This window comes from Erpetoichthys calabaricus, chromosome 4 (genome assembly GCF_900747795.2).
Source record: "Erpetoichthys calabaricus chromosome 4, fErpCal1.3, whole genome shotgun sequence".
In the NCBI taxonomy this organism is placed as follows: Eukaryota; Metazoa; Chordata; class Cladistia; order Polypteriformes; family Polypteridae; genus Erpetoichthys; species Erpetoichthys calabaricus.
Window position 1 is genome coordinate 67425999 of NC_041397.2, and position 7524 is coordinate 67433522.

The window sequence follows — 7524 nt, forward strand, 5'->3', positions numbered from 1 at the left end:
CAAATTATAGAAAAAAACCTGATACAGACAGACAGACCTTAGATTTATATTTATTTATTTTTATATATACTGTATATATTATATATATATATATATATATATATATATATATATATATATATATATATATATATATATATAAAATCACTGTACCTGTATATAAATAACTACAAAAAATCTGAATCATATTACAAACATTGAGCCTATTATGAACCAGGAATCTTTAAAAAAATATTTCTACAGTATGCATAGATATATACTGTAAGAAAAAAGAGACAAAGCAGAAAAAGGTTTGGGGATCCACCCCGTATATTGTGACAACAGCTAATCAAATATAAGTAGCACCAGAGTAGTTTCTGGGACTGAGTCCAAAACGGGACTCACTAGAAAGGTGAGATGGTTGGTGGGCAGGAAGAGGTGGGTGCATGAGGGAGTTGGTAGAAGTGAGGTCAGTAGGAGGGAGTGGTCTGGAAAGGGCTACAGGAGTTGGTTGTGCTTTAGCTGGGCTTCCCTTCTGGCGATCTGTAGGAGAGAGAGAAGAGACATTAGTGCACTTCATCAACCCCTGACTATGCATCTTTCCTTCAGTTAAGCCCTTAGACTGCCTCCCATGTACATGTGTATGACAATACATAATAATTACATGTGTAAGAGTAGATGACAGAGTTAGAGTGGACAGTAGTAAGAGTTAGACTTGGTACAGTCTGTATTTTGAGAATGGAAATACCTACCATAATAATATAGTGAATAAGCAGAGGTGGGTAGAGTAGCCAAAAATTGTATTCAAGTAAGAGTAGCGTTACTTCAAAATATTATTACTGAAGTAGAAGTAAAAACTAGTTATCCAAAAAATTACTTAAGTAAGAGTAAAAACGTATTTGATGAAAAGACTACTCAAGTACTGAGTAACTGTTTGATCATAATAAATGATTTATTTTTTAGAAATGTTGTAATAAGACAGACAAAAACATAAAATAATGTGCAAATTCTGCTATTTCCAAATAATAAAATTAAAAATGAGTAAAAATAAATAACATCTTTACAAAATAAAGATGCACAAATAACACAAAGTTCCAAATCTCAGTTTTTCACAACAAATCTTTTAAAACCAATACCTACCGTAGGTAACATGTATGTTTGAACAGCGCAAACTACTACTATTGTTGCTATGTCTGATTGGTGAAACAGTCATGCAGTAGATCCACTGGCGGCTTCTCTCTGGCAAAAATATAGCTTATATAATGGAAAAAAAGTAACAATTTGAGTGTTGCCCAATGTAGCGGAGTAAGAGTAGCGTTTCTTCTACTCAAGTAAAAGTAAAAAGTATGGTGCAGTAAAACTACTCTTAGAAGTACAATTTTTTAAAAAAGTTACTCAAGTAAATGTAATGGAGTAAATGTAACTCGTTACTACCCACCTCTGTGAATAAGTAATCACTAAGTGCATGTTTACCTCCTGTGTTAATGAGGAGGTCATGTGGTTGTAGCAGGACAAGTCAGCTGTTGCTAGAAGGCTGTTTGAATCCAGGAAAAGAAGTCTATACATTATACAAAGTGGAAAAGCACCTGTTAGTAGAAGCTTTTGAAGATCCCCAAAAGAAGTTACCCCGAGAGGTTACTAGGGTGTTAAAGTACCAGAAAATGGGTTGTGGACAGGAAGGATATCCTAAACTACAAGATGGTATCAGAGCCATTGTGGAGTCCTTTTTTCTGTATTAAAGAATAGTTTACCTCAGAATGATTAAGGTTGCCTTGCCATGTAACAGATATTAGGGCACAGGGTGAGGAACAACTTGGGGTCACCATATTGTGTTCTTGAGTGTAGGCTTCAGGTCATTTTTGGACTCATTACAGAACCTGGAACTAGTTCTAGGGATTATCCCAGAAATGCCTCAAACTGTGAATCGATTATAAAGTTCCCCTTTGACGAGAAGAACATCAAGCTTAGGATTAGGAGGAGATTTAATTCATACAGATTTTGGATTTCCTGTCTGTTTATTGATTTGCTAATTTTTGATCTCCCACTGTTTCTATCTCTCCAATACCATGATTTAAAGTTTTTAAATGTTTCAATTTGATAATGAACTTGTTTTGGTAATTTAGCTTCAATTCAGAGAGGAAAAGAATGGCACTCACCAACAAAATAAGTATACAATTAAAATAAATGCATATATTGTAAAGTGTTCTTTGTTTATTGAAAATGTATCATAACTGAAAGTCTCCACTGGACAGAGATAGTAATTGCAGTCCGTAAAACACATTGACTGCTACACAGAAAATCCCCAAACACAAATATGAATTAGTCCACTTATCCATAGCCAAAGTGGAATCAGCATTACCCTCCAGGATCTGTGGTGTGATGGTAAGCAAAAGTCTTTACTCTGGTACCCCAGTGGCTGCCTGATGTCAATTGTACATGGCTTTATGAAATTCTTGCCACTCACAGACCTTCACTTTGGTCACTGTCATAGCTGTGATTTTCTCAGCCTCCTCGTACTAGTCAGCAGAATCCCTCTAACACTGCAGGGAAGACTGATTGCCTAACTTAAATGCATGACACAGGCTATAGAGCACAGCCCTCATATTCAGAAAGAAGACTCTCAGTAGCATTAAACATTTCATTCTGGCAAATAAGACAAGGTAAATAAACAGCAAGAACATTTTTGAGTACTGTATATTTTCTCTAACACAGTCCAAATCTGTATACTATCCTTTCAAAAATTGTCACATTCCTGTACCACACCCATTATTTGTTTCAAAAATAACATGACTAATTCTGTTGCTTAATTTTATTTTCAATACATTTGAGGCTTGTGAATCCTTACAATGCCTGAGTCATGATCTATAGATCAAGCATGCTCTTGTTTCCATCTTTTCAATATAGTTTTAATGCTGTTATGTCATTCTAATATGCCCAGACACTGAATTGCACAATGCACTCTTGTGATCTCACAAGTACATTGTAGAGTTTGATCATTCTGCAGCCCCTTGCTGTGCATCAATACCTAACAACAACTGGTAACATGACATTTTTCTAACCATATCTCACATATTTCAACTATTTACAAACTTAATTAATTTTGCAAACAATTTTGTCTATATTAATTTTGCATACGCAGTTATATCTAGATGACTTGTCATACTGCAGCCTACCCATAAGATATAGGTTGACACATCACTATCCTGACTAGTTGAAGTGGTAGGAACATTTGAACAATCTAGAGAACAGGCGGGCGGCACGGTGGCGCAGTGGTACCACTGCTGCCTCGCAGTTAGGAGACCCGGGTTCGCTTCCCGGGTCCTCCCTGCGTGGAGTTTGCATGTTCTCCCCGTGTCTGCGTGGGTTTCCTCCGGGCGCTCTGGTTTCCTCCCACAGTCCAAAGACATGCAGGTTAGGTGGATTGGCGATTCTAAATTGGCCTTGGTGTGTGAGTGTGTTTGTGTGTGTCCTGCGGTGGATTGGCACCCTGCCCGGGATTGTCTCCTGCCTTGTGCCCTGTGTTGGCTGGGATTGGCTCCAGCAGACCCCCGTGACCCTGTGTTCAGATTCAGCGGGTTAGAAAATGGATGGATGGATAGAGAACAGGCCATTCAGCCCAACAATACTCTCTGCTTACTGTAGCCTGAGCCAGTTTTGCACCCATCTAAAAACAGCACCTTAATAATAATAATACATTTTATTTATATAGCGCCTTTCCCATGCTCAAGGCACTTACAGAATATAATAAAGAACAGCAGAATATACAGTATATAGCATTGAACAAACCAGATAAATAAATAAAGAAGATTAAGACAGTAAATTCTGAAAAAAACAGACAACATAATTGATGGTCTAGCACACACATACAGGTTACATTGGCATCTTGACAGAGACGTAAACTGAGAGAAAGGTAATAAAGTCAAGTACAGCTAAAAGCCTTCCTGAACAGATGAGTTTTGAGTTGTTTTTTAAAAGAATTCATGGAGTCAGCTGACCTGATTAATTTTGGTAGGTCATTCCAGAGTCTGGGCGCTATACAGCTGAAGGCCCTGTCACCCATAGAGTGTAGATTAGTGAGGGGCATAACAAGATTACCAGAATCAGAGGACCTTAGTGGGCGGGCAGGCACATAGTGATGGAGGAGGTCACTGATGTAGTTTGGTGCGAGGTTATTTAAAGCTTTGTAGGTTATTAGTAGGATTTTATATTCGATTCTGTAGGACACAGGGAGCCAGTGAAGACGGAGCAGGATGGGTGTGATGTGCTCGCTGCTGCTGGTTCGAGTAAGGACTCTTGCAGCTGAGTTTTGAATAAGCTGGAGCTGTGATATAAGATTAGAAGGGGCACCTGCCAGTAGGGAATTACAGTAATCGATGCGGGATGTGATAAAAGCATGGACAAGTTTCTCAGCATTAGAGAAGGAGAGGAAGGAGCGAACACGGGATATGTTACGGAGGTGAAAGTAAGAAAGTTTCTTAATGTGATTTATGTGGGTGGAATAAGTGAGGGAGGAATCAAAAATGACACCAAGATTTTTTACAGTAGAGGCAGGTCTGATGAGATCACTGCCAAGATGGACTGGGAAGGAGCTCATTTTATTAAGTTGCATTTTAGTCCCAATTTGCAGGAGTTCAGTTTTATTGCAATTTAATTTTAAAGAGTTCTGCTCCATCCAGGTTTTAATTTCACTAAGGCAGGTTGTGAGCTGAGAAAGCTCTGATGAAGTTCCACTTTTAACATTGAAGTAGAGCTGGGTATCATCTGCATAAAAATGATAACCCAATCCATAACTACGGATAATATGGCCAAGGAGAAGCATATAAATACAGAAAAGCAGAGGACCAAGGACAGAGCCCTGAGGGACTCCTTGTGTGACTGGCACGGAGTTGGATCTGCTGTTGCCAAGACTAACAAACTCTTGCTTATCAGTCAGATAGGACTTGAACCACTGGAGGGCAGTGCTTATCAAATGCTTTCTGAAAGTCCAGATAAACAATATCATATGCTCAGCTTTAATCATACCCTTTTAGAATTCCAGCATCTTAGTAAAACATGACTTCCCTTTTCTGAACCCATACAGACTGTTTAGTAAAACACCTATTCTTTTCATGTGTTGCTCAATCTTATCCTTAATAAATCCTTCCATTCATATTCCTGTGAAGCATGTTAAACTTACTGGCCTATAGTTGCTTGGATCTGCCTGATCACCCTTTTTATATAAAAGAATATTTGCAGTTTTTCAGTCCTTTGGAATTTCCCCAGTGTGCAGTGACTTCCTATAAATATGCATCAAGAATTTATATACTGTATGTACTCGCTAACCTCCTTTTAACAACTTGAGGGTAAATATTATCTGCTCCTGGAGATTTGTTTGATTTCAGCCTATTTAATCAAACCTTTAATCTAACTTCTCCCTCTTCTTTCGGCTGCTCCCGTTAGGGGTTGCCACAATGGATCATCTTCTTCCATATCTTTCTGTCCTCTGCATCTTGTTCTGTTACACCCATCACCTGCATGTCCTCTCTCACCACATCCATAAACCTTCGTTTAGGCCTTACTCTTTTCCTCTTCCCTGGCAGCTCTAACCTTTAGCATCCTTCTCCCAATATACTCAGCATCTCTAACTTCTAACTTCTCCCTCTACAATTTCTAAATCACTGACTACCTCCTTAGTCCCTTTTACCGCTGGGAGATGATCTACTTCCTCACTTGTGAAGACCTCATAAAAACACAAGTTTAAAATATCTGCTATTTCAATGTCAATATTTTTTAAATTCCCTTTTACTATTCCTGATGCACTTCACCTCCTCCTTGAGTGTTCTTTTACTACTAAAATAGCTAAATAATCTCTTTGGGTCATCTATTGCCTTTTCTGCTATATTCCCCTCCGTCTTTCAGACTCCCTAATATCCTTCTTAATGGTTGCCCTCATGTTCTCATACTCCCTACGATTCACATTGCAGTTATTAGTCTTATATGCCTTATTACATGTAAAATGTTTTTAAACCTTTTCCACTGTCTCCACATGGAAAAGCTCATCCCAGTCTATCCTCCTTATACTTTGCTGCATCAGCTCAAAATTTGCTCTGCCAAAGTTAAACTTAACAGTTTTAGACTTCACATCCGCACTCTTTCAAAACACTAAGAATTGTGTTATATTATGGTCACTTGACCCTAGTGGTTCAATCACCTCTACTCCCTCAGTTCTGTCCTGATTATCACAAAATACTAAATCCAGACAGACATCACCCTGCACTGGTGCTTTAACATACTGTGTTAAAAAAACAGTCACTGATTACTTCTAAAAACTCCTGCTCTTTTACTCCACTATTTGCAAGATTTTCCCAGTTAATATTCTGGCAGCTAAAGTCCCCCATGACTATAATGCCCCCCTGTAAACTTGTTTTTTTTAATATTACTAAAAAAATGAATGTTGAAATTACTATCTGCATTGGACTATAACACACTCCTAAAATAAGACCTCTTCTCCTAATGCTCCAAGTAAAGCCATATGTCCTCACTAAGATGGGGCTCCTCATCCAATTGAAGAGGACTTGCTTTTAAATTTTGTTTTACATAAACAGCAACCCCACCTCCTTTTCCGTTCTGTTTATCCTTCCTAAAAAACATTATACTCAACCCCATCTTTGTTATTTAGCCAGGTTTCCATTATTGCTATAATATCATAATTATGCTCCTCTATATGTAACTCCAAATCACTTGTTTTATTTTCAATACTAGCATTAAGTAGCATTCTAGCACCTATTTTTGTTGTGTTTTCCAGACTATAAATTATATAATTCCTGTATGAATGCTGTTACCCCAATATTCATTTTGAGATATATTGAAAGTGCTTGCCATACTTAGCTTCTACATTGTTCTGGAAGTTCTTTCTATTATTCCTCCATCATCTTTAAATTCCATCTACATCAAAATTGAATATTTAGTTTATGAAATTTGGTACAAAAATAAAATGGTCATCATGTTATTAATTGTAATTCTAGTTTTTTTTTTATATTTCTAAGTGCATAGCTTTAATTACTTAATTTACAATTATAGGTTTATTGAGTCAGTATTATTACGTGCAGAGAGTACAAAGAAATTCTTACTTGCATGTGATCATAGACATGAAACACATCATCACTCTCTGGCACCATAATTAAGGAGTAAAACTAACAAAGTAAATTAGTTAAAAAACAAGACAGCATTTTGTAAATTAATTTTTTTTTTTTAATTTAATTAATTTCGGTGGGTATATGGTCATTGATTTTTATAGATTATTATACAAAAAATATTTAAGGATTAAACAAAATGTCATATACTAAGAGATATTTTGTGTATTTCATATTATTATTGATCACTAATATATCTGATTGTTTATCTTCTGGATTTTATGGTTTCCTTACATGTACCAAAGATGTATTTTTATTTAATTGGCAATCTAAATTTGGCTAATGAAAATGCAAGTTGTTGCACATGAATTACAAGACTAATATAATTTTACCTTAAACATGACCTATAATGTTCATGACAAATACTTACCTG